Source organism: Equus caballus, chromosome 3 (genome assembly GCF_041296265.1).
Source record: "Equus caballus isolate H_3958 breed thoroughbred chromosome 3, TB-T2T, whole genome shotgun sequence".
Lineage (NCBI taxonomy): Eukaryota > Metazoa > Chordata > Mammalia > Perissodactyla > Equidae > Equus > Equus caballus.
This window is the reverse complement of record NC_091686.1, coordinates 2511572-2531095: the sequence shown is the minus strand read 5'-3', so window position 1 is coordinate 2531095 and position 19524 is coordinate 2511572.

Below are 19524 nucleotides of genomic sequence, written 5' to 3'. Positions count from 1 at the left end.
TTTCCGTAATAAAGAGTTCAACATTTTTGTTGACTCGTTAATGAGAGAATGGATAGCGTATAAAATGCACTTAGCCCGAAGCCCAGCACACAAGACGCACTAATATTAGCTCTTAACATGATCGATAGAAATAGATGAGGGAGCAGATGAGAAAGTTCTCTGGAGCCGAGAACACGCGGAGCTTGGCGGGGGATCACTGAAGTTGTTGAAAAGCAGCCCCCTGCTGGCCACCGCCCACCCGGGGCCTGGGCAGGGCAGGGGTGACGGCCTCATGTGCCTGCAGCTGGCTGACCCTTCATCGCTCCCGGAAGGCACTGCTGGCTGCATTCCCGGTGCTGGGCTGAGCCCGGGCAGGGCTGAGCGGGCTTGGAGGGTAGAAAGCTCAGGAGGCCAGGTCTGTCCAGCAGCCCATGCCATATCGACTCACAGGTGGCACTGTGGCTGTAAGTGGCATGGGGAGGCAGGCTTCTGATGCTGCAACCCTGACCGGGCCCTGGGCAGGACAGGGGACGACAGCCAGAGGGTGGCCCTGGAGGCGCGTGTTCATGCAGGGCGAGTAGAGGAGGTCGGGGGCCTGGCGCAGTCCCAGGTCCCTCTGCCCGCTGGGGAGCCAGGCCCCCTGGAGAGGCTGTGTGTCATGCTGTCTGTGGCCAGAAAGGCAGAGGGGGCCAGCGAGACAGGACTGGGCCCAGCTGCCCAGAGTTGCCTGCACAGCAGGGTTCGTGCTCCAGGAGGCGTTCATGCGATCATGAGGGGATGGTGCGCCTGGGGGTGAGCAGAGGGCGCGGAGGCTACTGCGCCGCCCACCCAGCTGAGGGCCACTCCTCTTTGTGGATGCCCATTTTGACAGCAGAGCACTGATAGTTACAAGACCAATAGCTCCGGGTGGGGATGCCAGCTCCGCCACCTGTTAGCTCTGCAACCTTGGGCAAACCACTAACCTTCTCTGAACCTGTTTTCTTGTCTGGAAATGGGGCCAGTGGTAGTGGAGATGAAGTGAGTAAGGTGTGTGCCATGCTGAGCTTGGTCCCTGGCCCATTCCGGCAGCTCAACGGACTGTACTTATTCATTATTGTCACCTTGGGTGGGGGTCACTTCACAAATATTTCCAAGTGATCCAAGTCTTTTGGCCTGTAGCCCATTGTCCTCCCAGAGCCACAGAGGGCTGGTTTTACGTGATAAAATTGGGGTTCTGTTATGAGGAGAAGGGTGAAGGGACGCCGAGGCACGCCCCTAGCTGGTCATCTCCCCATATCCAGTCGTGTCTGGCCAGCCTGCCCTGTTGTAATGGACAGCCACTGCTCTGCCGAGGGGCACAGCAGAGGCATTCTTCCGAACAGTACGGCTTTTTGAGTACTTAATTCATGCTGGCACTTTCTATGTGTGACCTTAGTTAATTCTCCTGACAGTCCTGTAAATTAGACATTGTTATTATCCTCATCTTAGGAGTGGGGAAACTGAAGTGGCTGGAGGTGAAGTAACCCTTCCTGGTGGAACCAAGACTTGCCCCTGGAGTCTGAGCAACCGCCTGCTGGTTCTCACTCATCTGGGCTGAGTTCCCGGGAGATGCCCCACCCATGGGGGCTTGGAAGGCGGACAGCATGAGAGCAGCCAGGCCTCAGACCTTGAGCCACGCCCTCAGAGGCTGGAAGGAGGACCCTTTAAGACAGATAACAGGACTCCTGCCTCACCCCGTGGGCAATAACGTTCTCCTAGGCTGTGGCGGCCCCGGCTGAAAGTGTGCACTGGTTTGTGATCAAAGACCAGGCACCGTTAGGGGTGGGGATGACCCAGAGGAGCGCTGGGCTAGCCGGTCCAAGCTCAGCTCCCAGTCTGATTCCTAGAAGACTCCACTGCCCTGGTCAGCATGATTGGTTCGGAGGGTCCTTGTCACCTAAGCCTGTCTGAGCCAATCAGGGTGTTTGCCTGAGTGAACAGAAGCCGGCATCCAGCCTCCCGCCTGCTGAGCTCGAAGCCAGGCTGCATAAATTTGGGGCAGCTGTGGCCACCTGCCATCCTGAGAGGAGGACCTGTCGGAGAACAACGCCCACAGAGGAAGGAGAGCTGAGGGGTGGAAAGGGATCAGCCGGGTTCCGTGACACTCTGCCATGGGCTTGTCAGTTAATAAAAGCTAACACGTTGCCCTCTTAGCTTAGCCACTTTGGGTTACGGTTTTTGTCACTTGCAACAAAAGGATTCCTAACTGCTACAACATATCAACCTCTTGGAAGTTTGAAAAGCCTTTTGCGGGGGCCAGGGGGAGCCACTGCAAGTTTTTGAGCTGAGGAACGGCAAGCGCCGAGCCTCACTCCAGACAATGTCCGGAGGTGCTTCTAGGAAGATGAGAGAGCAAGCTGGCCTGCACTCACCCTGGCCTGGCTTTGCCACCCTGTCTGTCTGCCTGTTGCCTCCGTCTGCACGGAGAGTGATGCTCTGAGCATCTACCTGCCCTGGCGCTGGCTTCCCTCACCAGCAACTTCCCCGTGAAAGAGAGAATGAGAGTTACATCAATGTGGCGTGGCAGCTTTCTTTAAACAAACAGCCCTCCCCACTCCCTGCCTTGCAAAGCCTGGAAACCTTGCTTGCCGCCTGCAAGCTTCTTTTCACGGTCCCATGTCATCATGGAACGCTTTGATGGGGGCCCGGCGGGAGTGGGGGAGACGCATTCCACCATTATAATTAACTTATTAGGGACTACGCCGCCCAGCCAAGGCCCCTGCCTGCTCAGGGTGTTGGGTGGGTGTGACGAGCCTGGGCCCACGGTGGGGGCATCTGCAGCCTGGCTGGGCCCTGGGCTTCTTGGGTGGAGACGAGCTGAGCAGAGCTCCATCTCCTCGCTGGTTTTATGAACACACCAGCTGGGGGTCTCAGTGCAAAGGGTGGTCCTGGCTGTCCCATGCCTGCCGTCAAACACTGAACGCCGTCCCTTGACTGCGGCACAATGAGGGGCCACGAGCTTAGCATCGGCATCAGACCTTTCACTGCTCTGTGACTGTTGTCAACTCATGCCTGTTCCTTCCCTGTAGGACGGGGTTGAGGATGCCCATAAAAGGGGACAGCATGTCTGGCCTCTCTGTGTTAGCCACTACTGTCCCTACCAGGGAGGAGCAGGCTTCCACCAGGGGTCGCAGAAGAACAATAGGGCAAATACTGCCACCGAGATGGTCATGAAAGAGCTCAGCGTCCTGTGACGGAGCTGTGTCCCCAGCGGTGGGAGTGGCTGTGCCAAGCCCCACCCCCAGATCCTTCAACCCACCTCTCAGGGGGAGGGCCCTGGGGTCCTCTGGATCTCTCCTCATCAGCCCCAGCCAGTGCCGACTCCTGGGATCCCTCCCCTCGCCTTGAAACACCCCGATTTGAGCCCATAGAAAGGCCAGTCCTGTGATTCTTGAAAATCTGGGGTGTGGAGGGTTGGTCACAGTCTTCCTGGTCTCTCCAGGAAAGTCTTACCACGCCTCTCTCCTCTTCACTGTCACCTCCTCCAGGCAGGCACCTGAGAGGGGAGGTTGAGCCCATTGGCTCCGCAGATTCTGCCCTAGGATCCAGCGCCTGTGTGGAGGTGGGTTTTAGAGGAACGTGGGTCCTCTGTCCTTGCTCCTCGTGCCGCTCTCTCGGCACCTTGTAGAGGGTTAGGGGTAACCGGCGGAGAAGGACCTGAGTCTTCTTGCATCTCTGGTCTTAATAGCACCAAACAGCCCGTGTCACACACGTCCCTCTCCTCTGCCACCACCTGGGTCCAGGCTTGCAGGAACCTTCTGCCTGGTCACCCTCTTCCTGGCCCATTTCTCTCCACGTGGTGGCCTGGTGAGCTGTAGAAGTGCCAAAGAGATCTTGTGCCGCCTCCATCCTTGAACCCGCTGAAATTCTCCGGGTCTGAGTCCCGGCCGTGTCTTCAGGGCGCACATAGTCCTGTTCCACCTGGATCTTTCCCTCCTGCCCTGCATCTTAGACAGCACCTCTAGCTCATTTTTGGGCCCCTCTGCAGGGCCTTTGCACATGCTGTTCCCTCCACCTGGGGCATGCTCCCCCTCGCCCGCCTCCTCTCTATGCCCCCATCTCTTCCTGGGAGACCATCCCTGGTTCCTCGCCCCCTGTCTGGAGCAGGAGCCTCTCTCACGCCCGTCACAAGCCCTGAGGTGTACTCCCCACCCCTGTGGGTTCTCTCTTCCTCTCTGTGGTCACTTCTCCCCTGCATCCTCCCAGGTCCTGAGACTGTGGGCTCACAGGGTGGTGGGGACGGATTGTTTTGCTCCCCCTTGTATCCCTGGCTTCTCGGGTAGAACCTGGTATAGGGAGGCCTCACCCCGCCTGACGCCTGGCCCACCCTGCCAGGGAACCCAGGAGATCCCGAGCGAAGGCTGAGGATCTGGGTGAACCATCCTGGCTCCTCCACAGCACACAACAGCATCGAAAAAATTAACTCTCCAATTAGGCCCACCAGAGGCTTGGTCTGGGTCTCGCAGGTAACAGACCCCACCTTGGCTGTGCCACAGAGCCCACCCCTGGCTCCCAGGCCTTGCCCCTCGCCCCCGCCCCGGCCGGGGCCTACCCTCTGGCCTGGGCCCACCCTCCAGCCTCCTGCCCTGGGCTGTGGGTGCCTGTCCAGGTTAGCCCTGGGTGAGAGCTCTTCCTCCGGGCGAGGTGAGGACAAGCTACGGGGACAATGCACCTGGCAGAGCAGAAGGCCCCCCTCATTATGGAGACTCACCGACTGGCTCGGCCCCGGAAAGGCTTCAGGTCTGTGAATGCCAAGACTTAATTGCCTTGTGGACACTGGAAGAACGGAGGGGCTTCTCCGGGGAGCAGCAGCTTTCCTTGCTCTTTCCCTGTCCCGCTGGATAATGACTGAACCTGTGACTGATTAAGGGGGAAGACAAATGCCCCTCCAGGGGGCAGTGACAGGGTCCTCCTACATTTAGGGCATGTCCCCTCCTGGTGCCACTCTTCCTCCTGCCCACTTTGCAGAGATGACTCTTAACTGCCTTTCCCAGCTGGGGAGAGAGGAGGAGGGATGAGGAGCCGGGGGCTGGGGACTTTCTGGGTTAGTGGCCTGTTGGGCCACTTTTCCAAGCACCCTGGTTCTTACTGGGACACACTTGTGGGGTTTGGATTCTCAGTAAATTTGAAGTCAGCATGAAGAGTTAACAGTTGCATGGAAATACCCTGTCTCGGCCCTGGCCTCCGGGCCTGCCGTGAGCTCCTGCCTTCGGGCTGGCCTCGCCTCCCGCAGTCCGGTTGGCCTCGCCCATTCGCCTCCAGACTCACCCGGCTCATCCCCACCTCAGGCCTTAGCGCTTCCCCTCCCTGCAAGACACAACTCTTAGATCTTCCCATGACTCAGCCCTTGTCATTTGGATGTCACTTCCAGTGACCTGACCGCCCGCCCTGTGGAAGGTCAAGCTCCCCCTTCAGAGGGCTTTCTCCCTCACTTTACCCTCGTGCTCTTGACACATCTGATCTGAGTATCTGTCGAGTGTCCATCTGCCCTCCTGAAACGTGAGCTCCGTGAGAGCTGACCTGGCTGTTCACGGGGGTTTCCTGGTGCCTAGCGCAGAGCCTGGTACATAATATTTGTGGAAAAATAGAATGGAACTTCCTGCTTGACCCGTGAAGGCTCTTGGGCCCCGCAGGCCTGGCGGGAACCTCGCTTTGCCGGGAATGGGCCCCTCCTAGGATTTTGCCGTTGACAGTGGGGCCTTCTTGAAGTCACCTCCATTTCCAAGCCGGCCCAGTGGGGCCAGGATAACGAAGCTGCTTTAACATAAATAATTTGCTTCTGAGGTGTAAGAAATGGGGGATATTTTTAGAAGTCCTGCCCTCCTAGGGGAAGTAAATGACTTATGAAAACGGGATTGTTCAAAGTGGCCTTCAAGAGAAAAGGGAGCCGTGTGCGATGGCCAAAACGGAATTCTGTGAATTAGTGCGACTCATTATCCCGGCACGCACACAGGCACACTCCCTCGCTCGCTCACTCACTTCTCCTCCTGCCTTCCATCTCGTGGGCTCAGCTCGAATCTGAGATAAAGCCCCCGCAGCCCTCTCCCCGGCCCTCAGCGGCGGCCTGTCTGATTGGATGCCTCCCGCAGCCCTGAAGACCGGAGCATCAAGGAGGAAGCTGCCGGGGACACGCTGAGCCCTCGCTTCTTAAAGTGCGCGCCGTAAGTTACCTTGAAATTTTTTTTTAAGTATTTTAGGTTCAACAGACACTTGGGTTCCTGTTAACAACTCATTTAAGGAGGAAGAGGCGGAGGCACGGAGATCAAGGCGTCTTTGACAACGTGAACCTCCTTGCTCTGAATCCTCACGGTGTTGATGGGATGAAAGATTTTGTGGGGACGCAGATGGGGAAATGCGCAGGTGAGAAAGGACGCGTGAGGCCCGGCGGAGACGCTGGCATCTTGGGATGGGCTTTGTCTGGCCGATAATGGAGAACAGATACAGGAGGGAGGGGGGAGTAGGAGACCCAGAAACCAAGACACAAAAACCACTTTTGTGGCCATTGTGTTTCCATCGGAGTCTTGATCTAGGGAAGACGTGCTGTTTGGAGAACTAACAAGGCGACCGGCTTCTTTGATGAGGCGCATTCTGAAAGCCAAGGCCTACAGGAGTCATCTGTTGCTGGCTCCCCGAGGCCTCTCTCCATTTGTCTACAAAATCCGGCCTCCAAGGGGGCATGGATGTGTGTTCTGCCCATCACCCCCGAAGCCCCAGACAATCAGCTCTAGGTTCCTTGTCTAGAAGGGTCATGGTGGCTTCCCATTGTCCATGGCTCAACTTCAAACTCCCAGTCTAGAAACCAAGGGCCACCAGGCATTGGCTCCACTTTGCCTTTCCTTCCCGGTCCCCACACCTACCTAAGGCCTCTAGTCTCGTCGCACCCCTCTCTTCCCTTAACCCTCTTTATTCTTCCTTTCTCCGTGGAAGGCCCCCTTCTCTGAATAGGCTCTTCTCTACTTATCCGTGGTCTACTCGTCCTGGCAAATGTGACCCCAGAAACCTTCTAAGGCTAACCCGTCCTCAGTGACTCCTTTTGTGAGCTCTCCCACACTAATTCTATGTGCATTTGACCCATCTCATTATCAGTCTAGCCTACTCTCCCAAAAGGACGGTCAGCTTCCTAGGAGCAAGGAGCCTGCCTTGTAGGTGCCAGCACGTGGTGCAGGGCCAACAGAGTGGGCACAAGAAGCATTGGCCTCTTCCAAACTCAGAGAAGTGAACAGCCTGTGGGCCGGGGAGTGCGGAGGACACGCACTTACCACCTTCTCTGGGGGATCCCTGAGTCTGGGGAGCAGGGATCAAGAGGAACTGCCACCATATTGCTCTCACCCTCTGCCACCCACTCTAAAACATGGAGGACCAGTGGTCCTTGGGGTAAGGCCAAAACTTTCGGCATCTCAACATTGTCCCGACTCTGTGTTCTGTAACAGTTACCTTAATCAATAAGTAATTGCTGAGTGGCCCGCTATGTGCCACACACTGGGGATTTGGTGATGAATATGCCAGACACTGTTTCCGTTCTCTTGCAACTCACAATGAATCAAGAACCACAGAAAGGATTGATTACAACTGTGATAAATGCAGTGAGAGGTGGGTGCAGGCCGCTCTGAGAACATAGCATGAGTCACTTAACGACAGGGATGTGTTCTGAGCAATGCGTTGTTAGGCGATTTTGTCATTGCGTGAACATCACAGAATAGGCTTACACAACCTAGATGGTATAGCCTGCTACACGCCTAGGCTCTGTGGTCCCAATCTTAGGGGACCACCGTATGTATGCAGCCCATCGTTGACCAAAATGTCATCGTGCAGCACATGACCATATTTAGATAGACCTAACAATTGCCTCTCAAGGACGTTGTTTTCCATCTGGTGGGGTCTGAGCAGGCTGCCCAGCTGCGGTGGCAATGGGGAGCCCCGCGTAGCCTTGCAGGACCACTGGGTGAGATGCTGAGTGTGGAAAGGCTGATGGAAGGAGGGCAGTTCTCACGGAGGGTCTGTGGTGAGGCTGGTGCTCCCAGCGCAGGTGGAGAGGTGTCTTCAGGCAGGGACTGTGCCTACGCTTGCTGTCAGCGTGGAGAGGACGCGAACGGCCATCAGCCGTCCCTCCAACGGAGGCCACAGCCAGAGAAGTTCCAGCATTCTCAGGCTAAGCGCCTTTGCCTCTTTACAACGAGGGCCTTCTCTCCAACACGCTCCTTCAAGGCCTCACTAACATCCCCCTGGTGGTGGTGGTGTCACCACACTGGTTCTGTTTCACTTCCTCGAGGTTTCTACCAACGAAGCTAGTAAGCTGCCCTGTAACGTGGCTTCTCCAAATGATCATCCACCGCACCTCGTGGTGAATTCCAGGGGAATTAGAATTACATCTGGTCTTCTTTGGGTAGCAAGGATCCTAGGCGAGGGCATAACACAGGTGAAACAAGTATCTGGCATGCTCCTGGTCTAGGGCCATGGCAGATCCTATTAGTCGATCCCGCCACTCATGTCTGCTGTGCCTGGAAGGCACAAAATCACCTCCTCAGAAGCATCTTCCCTGCCCCTCCTTCCCTAGTTGTTTCCTACGACTAAATCCGTTCTTTTCTTCCCAGTGCTTGTCACACTTAGTAATTATGTATTTTTTAACTTTGTTAAGGCCTGTTTCCCCAACTAACCTGTAAGTTCCATGTGGTGGGATCATGTCTGTTTGTGCTCGTCACAGAGCCCCCGGGCTGCGCAGTCTCTGACACACAGGAAGAGCTCAGTAAATACTCGCTGCAAGTCGGCCCGATGCTTTAGCAACGAGCGGCTCACAGAGAGCCAGGCCTCCTGGTCCACAGCTGGGCCGAGTGCCGGCAGCTCCCTAACTAACTGGGTGTGCCTGGGCCAGCCCTGCCGCCCCACACCACCGTCCGGGCTGTTTAAGCAGTGGTCTTGGCAAACCTGGGACCCGCCGTCCCTCTGAGCTTGGTGGCTACGGGGATTTCACTGTGGACTTGAGAGCTGGTTTACTTCGGAGGTAGTGGGCTGCTGTTGAGTGTGGGCCAGGAGTCCTTGCCAGGGTGGGCAGAGCTGCGGCCCCGCCCCTCCCGCCTGGGTCCTGGGGGCAGTGTCTGCAGCTCATGGGCTCTGTGGGGAAGGGCCCTGGGCCCTTGGGCCCTGGGCTCTGCTGGCAGGACGTGTGGCCTTCACTCTGCCCCTCGACTAAGGACGCGGCGGTGGCATCTCTGCCCGCATTGTAATCTCCTCCTCCTTCGCCTCCCTTCCACCACAAGGGAGGAGAGAGAAGGGCGTTCGGGGGGGCCCCTTTGTGGTTTCTACAGCTGAGGCCAGACAGCCCCCTCCCCTCTGGGGATTTGAGGCCCCCTGAGCCTGTCTCTCTGCAGACTCGCCCTGCTCTGACCGCGGAGCCTGCCTAATGCATCCTGGGGGAGGCTGTCGGCTCAGGCAAAGCGGCTGCACTGGCCCTGCTGAGGCTCAAGTCCCACTGGCCTGGAGGCAGTGGGAATTTGTGCATGTGTCTGTGGGGTAGGGGCTCGAGGACGGCCGAGTGGGTTGGTAGAGCGCTGACTGGCTGTCCCCAATCCCAGAAAGCAGTAGGGCGCAGTGAGGCGGCCAGGGCCCAGGGACTGGGAAGCCATGGAGATGCCCCTTGCCAGCCTCTGGCTCTCAGAGGGTGAGGAGTCCGGCCTTTCTTCTGGATTTGTCCTCCTGCAGGGCCAGTTAGCTGGGGGACGTGGATCCTTCCAGCAGAGAAACCAAGCCCATTTTCTCTGAGCAGACAGACACCTGGAGTCCAGGGGCAGGAAGCAAAGGAGGGCCCAGGAGCAGGTCCCCCAGGAGGCAGCGTCAGGGCGGCTCGGAGGCTTGCCCTGCCTGTCCCCTTTAGCAGAACCGACTCCACCTGCTTCCCGCCTCCTGCCTTTGCCTGGAGCGCCCTTCCTCCCACCTCTGCTGGGGAACTTCTACTCAGCCTCAAGGTCCAACTCAAAGGTCGCCTCCTCCGAGAGGCCTCCCTGACTCCTCCAGCCAAAGCTACTTGCCGCCTCTTTGGGTTCCTCTTCCAATCACTGTGCGTGTCCTCAGCCGAGTAACTACTAACGTGGCATTCTTATCTTGCCTTCCTGCAGACTGTGAGCTCCCAGGGCATCGTCACTGTGGGACTTCTGTTATCCCCCTGCCTTGCCTCCATGTCCCCTCTCCCTACAGCGGCAGCCAGTCCCCACCATGACCCACAGTGACGCCTGGCTCCTGGTCCTCACGCCCTCGTGTTGTTCCCTCCCCCGCTGAACAGGGCTGAGCTGTGTGACCGAAAGGACATTGCATTAGTGATGGTGTGTGACTTCTGAGGTGGGCGAACTGAGGGCCCTGAAGCCTCTGCCTTGTCCCCGTTTGGGTTGCTTGCTCTGAGGCAGCCAGCCGCCGCCTCGTCAGGACACTCAAGCAGCCTCACGGAGAGGTGCATGTGGAGAGGTCCTGAGGCCTCCAGCCCACAGCCAGCACCAACTAGCCAGCTTGGAAGTGGCCCCTCCAGCCCCAGCCAAGCCATCAGATGACTGCAGCCTTCTGAGTGACCCCAAGCCAGAGCCGCTCAGCCCAGCTCCCGAGTCCCCACCACAGACACTGAGAAAATCAGTGTTCATTTCTGTCTGGGGAGAACGCTCACACAGCAAGAGATGACGGATAAGCACGGGCCTCAGTTCCCTCTGGGGAGCTACCTGAGTGTGGCCTTGGTGGGACTGTCTCTCAGGGTGCGCCATCCTCGCTGGACCAAGGAATAGAGGCCTTGACCCTGGAGAGGACAGCTGGACCCTTGCCCTGGAGTTTGTATCTTGAGCAGAGATACTAGACCAGGACTGATTCTGGAAACTACTTGACATCTCACACACACACACACACACACGTATACAGACACACACACTTGACATCTCACACACACACTATACTCACATGTATACAGACACACACACTTGACGTCTCACACACACACACTATACACACATGTATATACAGATATACACACTTGACATCTTACACAAACACACACTATACACACATGTACACACACACGTATATGAACACACAACTCAAGCATAGGCATGCATACACATACAAAGCACATATATATGTATGTACATGCATACACACATATTTTCCTTTTTTGCCAAAGTTAGTCAGAGTTGACTACTGCTGGCAACCAAATAACCTGAGTTGCTCCAGCCACCTCGCTATCATCATCTTCACAGCATCCTCAACCATCGCACCTCTCACTGAAGGTCCCACCGTGCAGCTGGAAGACACAGCACTCAGTAAGTGCTCAACCATTATGCGTTGGATAAATAAAAACTGAGAAATATGAATGACGTCAGGGTAATATATTGTGATTAATCTGTGTTTCGTTTGCACTCTTGCAGAAGAATTTAAAAGCTGGAGAATTCATTAGGCCTGGGTCTCTGAGTTCCTCCCTCTCTCCCCACCCTCCTGGAGGCGAGGACAGTTCTGTTGGCAGGCTGGGAGCAGAGGTGTCTGTGACAGCCGGCCTGCCGTGGCCTGGCCGCCCGGGCTCTGTGAGGTGAGTATGGGGGTGAGAAGAAAGCAGAAGCCGTGCTGAAAGAGCGCCAGCTTGGCTGCCATGGAGCTGTATCTTTGCAGTTGGCGGTGCCCTGGAGGTGGCAGGCTCTTCCTGAGAGAGATGCTGGGGGCCTGTGGCAGGCAGCAGGACAGCAGGACCGGGGCCATGGGGACTCTCAGCGGAAACCCTTGGGTCGGCTCGGTGCAGACCCCGTGGAGCTGCCCGTCTTCAGAGGACTTTTTGGCTTTTGCGGGCAGGCCCCACAGTAATTCAGCAGGGACCGGTATAGGCTGACACCAGGTGCTAGAAACCCTGCACCTCAAACTACTGCTCTGTGTCAGGTCCCGGGACCCTGGGGGTGTGAGCGAGGGAGCCCCACTGAAGCTGAAGTTGAATCTCCCGGCAGTCTGCCACAGCAGGGACACAAAATCACATTTATCGCAATTTGATTTAGGATAATGTGCCATTTCTTTTACTCTATTTACGGAATAGGGCTCAAAACTCCTAGAATGTCAGCTCCGTGATGGTGGGAACTTTTCGTTTTGGTCTGTTCTGTGCACTATTGTATTACAGAGCCTAGTCCACTGCCTGACGCACAGCAAGCACTCAATAAATAGTAGCTATAAAGGCACACGTGGAAACAGCAAGCACTCAATAAATAGTAGCTATAAAGGCACACGTGGAAACAGCAAGCACTCAATAAATAGTAGCTATAAAGGCACACGTGCAAACAGCAAGCACTCAATAAATAGTAGTGTATAAAGGCATACGTGGAAAATAATTTATCGGGCACCACGAAGTGCTAGAGACTGTAGAATCTTCCTTTAGGTTCTTCTTTTCACAACTCTAGAAACGTGGTATTCTCCTCTGCGTTTTCTCTTTCCTCCTTCTCCCCTTCTTCCTTCCTGACCCCATCCCGGCTGTTCTAACCGTCTATCCGTGCTCTCAGCAACGACGCGCGGTCTATACCGCATGTGTTTAGGCTGTACGAAGGGCGGCGTGTCACATCTCCCCGTGTTTCCCGGCTTTCCCCCACCACGTGTCACACCCAGCTTCCTCGTCAGCAGGGGTGGACGTCCTCAAGCCATCTCCTCTGACGGATCTTCTTCGGAATAAACGCCCAGGAGTGGCCGCGCCGGTCCCAGCGGCGTCCGCGTGTAACTCCGCAGGAGCGGCCGCCGGGGCCCGCGCTCCCCACCAGCCCGGCCCGCTCCCCGCTCCCCGCGTCCGCGCCGACGCTGGCGGCCCGGCTCACGGCTATTTTCTAGTCTGACAGGTGCACAGCGACACCTCACTGGTTTGCATTGCATTGCTCGCCCCGTGTCTGGGGAAGAACCGGAGCTTCCGAGAAGCGCGCGCCCAGAGGCCCCGCTGGCGCGAGCAGCCGGACCGCCCCCCGGCTCCGGTTCCGGCAGCCGCCCCCCCACCCCGCCCCGGCGCGCGGGACCCCCGCGCTGGGCCGCGGGCGGCACGGCCTTCCGCTGGGATCGAGCCCCACCTGGTGGCGCCGCGCGGGCACTGCCGCTGCGGGGGACGCGCGAGGACAGAGGGGGGGGGCACACGGGGGAGGGAACCCCAGCGCCTCGCTTCCGAGGCTCCCATTGCTTTTAAGAAACCAAACCAGAACTTCGTTACAAAAACACTTAGTGTATTTCTTTCTTAAATGTACTTTTAATTAAAGTACAGTGTACCCGCCCAAAAGGCATAAATCCCGAGCGTACGGCTCGACGCGTTCTCGCAAGCGATCGCCGGTGTCATTGGCGCCCCGGTGCCCGTCTCGCCCCGCGGTCGCCACGCAGCCCTCCAGGGCTGCGCCTTCCTGGCCGCCGGCGCGGGGGCGCGTCCCGCCTGGCCGGCTGTGCGCCTGTGGAGCTGCGCGGCTGTCCTCCTGTATCTCGATATCGTTTGTGTGGTTGGTTCACCCGTGTTCTTCGCTCGGTCTGGTTTGCATTTGGTGTTCCAGTGCGTGAACGTCCGGCGCGCCATCCCTTGTTCTCTGAGGGGTGTCTGGGTTGACTCGGCACTGGGCTGCATTGAAGAAAGCTGCTGTGAGCGTGCCGGCACGTCTTCTGGTGCGCACGTGCATACACCTCTGCGAAGTGTGTATCCAGGAGGGAAATACTGGGCCAGGGGGTAGGTGTGTATTCGGCTTGGGTAGACACTGCCTGTTTTCCAGAGTCGGTGTGCCAAGCGTTCGGCTGCTCTCCTTCTCACCTGCGTTGGCGCTGTCACTCTTCTCAGCCGTTCTGGGGCGTGTTAGTGGTACTGCTTTGATTTTTATTTTTTTCTAAGATTGGCCCTGAGCTAACATTTGTTGCCAATCTCCCCCCGCCTCTTTTTTTCCTCTCCCCAAAGCCCCAGTACATAGTTGTATATCCTAGTTGTAAGTCATTCCTCTGTGTGGGATGCTGCCACAGCATGGCTTGATGAACAGTGCAAGGTCTGCGCCTGGGAGCCTAACCGGCAAAAGGTGGCCTGCTGAGGCACAGCAGGGAACCTAACCACTAGGCCACCGGCCACCCCGCCCTTGTGTTTGTAATTTGCAGTCCTGATGACTAACGACGTTTCTTACGTTTATTGGTCACCTGGCTAACCTCTTTTGTGAAATGCCTGTACAAGTGCCTTTTGCCCATTTTTCTATTGAGTGACCTGCCTTTTTCTTATTGATTTGTAGGTGTTAACAATATGTCACCTGGATACGAGTCCTTTGTCAGGTATATCTCCTCCCATTTGAGTCACTTGCCTTTTCACTGTCTTGGTGATGTCTTTCGATGAGAAGTTCTTAATTTTAGTATAATATATTAATCTTTTCTTTTATTATTGGGGCTTTTGTGGTCTGTTAAAAACTTTTTCTACCTCCTTCAAGGTCACGGAGATTGTCTTCTATACTCCTTCTGAAAGCTTTCGCAATCTGCATCCATCTGGAACTGATTTTTTCATATGGTGGGAGGCAGAGGGTGGATATTTTTTTTCCATATGGGTATTTAATTGACCAGCCTGATTTATTGAAAAGATCATCGTTCCCCAACTGCACTGCGGTGTCACCTTCGTCATAAACCAGGGGATTGTACCTGTGTGAATCTGTTCCTGGCACAGATATCTGTTTCTGTATCGAGTGATAACTCTTTTAGAAAATGCACCATAATAGAACTGTTCGCGAGGTGCCTTCGGAGCTGATGAAGTCCTTGCACACGGGGTGCTGTCTGCTGGTGGACCCTGGCTTGGGGTTGCTGACCAACTTTCCTTTCTCAACAGGATCTGTGAATGTTGGGGTTCACGGTGGACTCATTTGGCCAGAATGCCAGGCAGCTGGATCAGAGGCTCCTTGTGTGTGTGGGGCCCACACACGAAAGCCCTCTGGGCCCAGAGAGCGCCCACGTGGCCCTAGCAGCTGGGGCGGGGCACACTCTCCTCCCTGCATTCATTTCCCCTCCCTTTTCCAGTCCATGCTGACCCTGTGGAAGCCTACACGCTGGCTCTGCAGGAGCATCTGGGGTCTGAGAGGCGGGCTTCCCACAGCAGTGCTCCCCTTGAGGGTCTGGGAGTGCAAAGTAGGGGCTGCGGCTGACCTCTTGCTTAGATTACTTTGCTTTGTGGAAAGGGATCGTGTGTTGATGAGCAAGTCTGGGAACCAGGGCTTCAGGGGCACAGAGGAGAGTGTCCCGGAGGCCCTGCTCTCCATGTTCCAGCAGAGGTGGGTGTGATGGCTCTGCCTCTTGGGGCCACCAGCCTGAGGCCTAACCTCTGGCTCGTTCACTGGGCGGGATGGGCACTGTGGACGGCAGGGGGTGACTGGGAGGGCAGGGCAGGGAGGGCATCAGGCGTGTGGGTTTCAGTGCCAGCTGTGCCGTGAGCCCAGGGGCCTGGGGGAGCTCTGCCCGCTCTGGGCCTCCACCTCCTCACCTTGGTCTCTCTGTGTTATGGATTAAATTGGGTCCCCAAAAGGCTATGTTGAAGTCTTACTCCCCTGTACCTGGGAGTGTGGCCTTATTTGGAAATAGAAGCTTTGCAGATATAATTATACTAGTATGAGCTCATTAAGGTGGCCCTAATTCACTCTGACTGGTGTCCCTATAAGAAGAGGCAGAGAACAGGGAGAAGACAGTCACATGGAGACAGAGGCGACATTGGAGTGACACTGCCACACGCCGAGGAAAGCCTGGGGCCACCAGAAGCTGGAAGAGGTGGGGAAGGGCCTTCTCTAGAGGCTTCGGAAGGAACATGGTGCTGCCGGCAGCTTGATTTTGGGCTTGCAGCCTCTAGAGCTGTGAGACAATACATGACTGTGGTTTTTCAGCCGCCCTGTCTATGGTCCTTTGTTCCAGTGGCTCCAAGAAACCAGTACAGCCCCTCTCTGGCCTTGCCTTCCAGTCTGCCCTCCACCATGTCACTTTCCTGCTTGACACCGGCTCCTCATGACACTGGGCCAGCATCATGGATGCTGACGGCATCTCCCGTCTCACCAGCCCCAACTGAGTTCCTGGATCCTGACTTCCTCTCTCTTTCTCCTCCCACCTCACTTTGGGCACACCCAAGAGTCACTCTGGCCAAAGGACAACTCAAGGGTCATCCTTGAGTCCTCTCCCTCGTGCCCAGATCAATCCAGCGACAAATTCTATCAGCTCTACCTCCAAAATGTATTTGCAATTATTTGTTTCCACCACGATTGCACTATTTTAAGCCTTCAACTCCTCTTTCTTGAACTACATGACAGCCTCTTGTGGTAGGTTGATTGCAAAAATGGCTGCAATCTTTTACTCTTTCCTGCATCCAGGCTCTTTGCAATGTGACTCAGCAGCTCCTTCCTTCTATAAGTGAAGTCTATTTCTCCACCCCCTAATCTGAGCTGACCTTGGGACTTGCTTTGGCCACTATAGACTCCAATGAGGTGACAGTGTGCCAGTTCTGAGCCTAGGCCTCGCACCTGTCTTGGAACCCTGCCACCACCGTGAGCACATGCCCAGGCTGCCTGTAGAAGATGATATGCATGGAGCAGAGACCAGCATCCCGGTCCAGGCCGTCCTGGACCAGCCAATCCTCAGCTAACCCATGCACCCAGCCTAGATCAGAAGGGCTGTTCAGAAGACCTGTGGAGCTGAGGAGTTATACTGTTTAAGCTATGTTTTGGGGTAATTTGTTCCAGAGACGTAGCTAACTGCTATACCTCCTTAAACTGTCACCAGCTATCCCTTCTTCTCACAGTATTTTCTGCTCCAGAAGCCAGGGGAGCGGTTGTCGCCCTCTGCTTGTCTCCTGCTGCTGCTCGAAGGAGCTCCCAGCCCCAGCCCATCGTCTGCAGGGCCGGACAATCCCCCGACCCTCCTTCCTCACTCTGCTTCAGCCCCCAGGACCCCTTGGTCCCAGGGGCCCTTGCTGTCACTGTCCCCTCTGCTGGGGCGGTGCCCCCTGGACCCGCGCACGGCCGTGTCCCCTCCTCATGTTCACTTCGTGTTTCCTCAGTGAGCCTTCCCCGACCGCTGGGGCCGCAGCCGCCCCGACCCCCTGCCCAGCCCCTCCCTTCATGCCATCATTTTATTTTCTCATCAGTTGCTAAAATTATTTTTGTTGTGGGCATATTGGTCTCCCCAGTAGAATGTAAGCCCGTGAAGGTGAGAATAGTGTGTGTCTGTTCTCTGCCGTGTCCCCAGGAGCTGTAACAGTTCCTGGCATAGAGTAAGTGCTCAACAAATATCTGCTAAATGAATGAATGATCACCACAAAGGAAAACAATCTTGGAGCCCTTTGAAAGTGTCTGATCACCTGCCCTGCTCTGTTGGGTCTCCTTTCCACATGGACAGAACAACCTGAAGGTTCCCCGGCACGCCGCGCTGTCCCCGGCCTCTGAGCCTTTGCCCACAGTCTTCCCTTGGCCTACCCTGCCCTCCCACATACAAACCCTGGTTTATTTATTCTTCAAAGTCTTCCCTTAGAAGGCTTGTCCTCCAAGAAGATTTTCCCTCTCTCCCCCACCCCCTCGTGGTCAGAGTCCTCCTCGCCGGCCCCCCTGAGGCACCCCGTGCCGTGGAGTAACTGGGTACCCCATCTGCAGGACCGCGTGCCCTGTGCGGGCAGACCTGGTCTGCTTAGCTGCTGTGTCGCTGGCGCCACCGCAGGGCCCGGTGGGGCTCAGTGAACATGTGGTGGATGAGGGAATGGATAAGATCAGAAGCCAATGGACCAGACGATCGCAAGACAGGCTCTCTCCCCGGCTGTTGGGGATCCAGACCTGCGACAGGCTGGCGAGAATGTGGCCCCGGGCAGATCTGGAGGCGCTGCTGTGGGGTGCGCTGGAGAGAGCGCTGGGTGTTAGACTCACAGACATTCTTCTGCTTGCCATCGCCCTGACCACTCCAGGAGTGAGGAGGGCTCCAGATTAGAGGTCAGAACACTGGCAGCTCCCCTGCTCCTCTGTGACATCAGAGGGGCTGGGTTTCCCTCTCCCTGACACCGTCTGGCATATGGGCCCCCGAATGAGTCGTGGAGGAAAAGCTGCTGTACGACTCCAGCCCTGCAGGAAAGGACCCAGGGGTCTTGGTGGGCCACGAGGGGAATACAGCATGCCTGCCATATAACACAGTTGGCGTGGGGGAAGAAAACAGATAAATGTAATCTGCATGTCGCCTCGAGGTCCCTCCTTGTTACCAGAAAGGAATCCCGACTTTGGTCCCTTGCCTTCTTAGAAGGCTGGGCTGGATCCATCCTTTGCCACTGCCTTTTAAAGAGGGCTGTGATGCAGACACTGGAGAATAATCAAGCTGAACTGCGTGACAAAAAACTGTGGGAAAGCAGTCTGGACACGGAAATTCTCCATGGTCACTGTCCTGTCGCACCGCTGCTGCTGACAACGTATCCGACGTTCAGCTTTCAGGGCCATTTTATCTGTTCATTTGTTCCTATTCCTCATCCTCCCTGAATCCAAATATTTATTAGACAGAGAAGACTGTCTTCTTCTCCCCTTCCACAGTGGCTCAAATGAGAGAAAATGGGTTCAAAACGCAGCGCGAGAGAGTCAGAGCAGGCAGCCCGAAGGCGAGCCGCTGTGCAGGACGGCCGGGCGCTCCCTCATCCTGACCCCTGAGCAGCAATATGAAGCGAAGGCCTTGGAGGATGACGTTAGATTTGGGGTTTGAAAGTGCTGACACTTGGGGATGCTCGGAAAACACCTTTCCTTCCCCTTTTAGAAGAATGAGTTCTCCCGCAGGGACAGGCGCTAGCTGCGTCGCCTGCAGCTGGCCCTGGAGCTGGGCACGGGGTGCGCCGCGGTGCCGGGTCCAGGCGCACCGCTCTGACCGCCGGCTCCTCTGCGGGCTCTGCCTGCACGCACTGGGCACTGGTGCCACTGGCGGTGGGTGAGAGAGGGCTCCGGAACTCTCTGTGACTGCACTCTGACTCCCAAGGGCAGCGACCCAGTGGAGAGCACCACCCCCTCCAAGGGGCCCTTTGGAGCCTGGAGGTGGAGCGTGGAAATTCGAAAAGCTTATGAGGGGAAAATCTCGCCCTTCTAGTGTCTGGAGGCAGAAAGTGAAACTGGCCAGCTGGGCCCACTGGAGCCGTGGCTGCCCACCGTGGTTCCGCCCTGGGGGTGGGCACTAGCTCCTCGGAGCTCAGGAACCATTTGATTTGGAGGTTTACCATGAGGGGCCCTGGGTGTGGAATCAGCAGCTTTTCAACAGGGTTTGATTCAACAATGACATCGTCAGTTCTGGGGATCCCTTCTGGGAGAGCTGGGGGCTGGGAAGTCTGCTCCTTGTCCACCCAGGGGCCTAAGGGAACAGCTCACATGTTCATTGATCTCTTCTGCATCTACGTCTGTGCTTCATGCTTCCGTGCAAGCTCTCATTTCTTCTTCACAGCATCCCTGATCAGCAGGCTCTATTATTAGCCCCATTTTACAGATGAGGAAACAAAGGCACAGAGAGATAAAGTAATTTGCCAGAAGTCACACAGCTAGCAAGTGGGGCATTTGGGATTTGAAT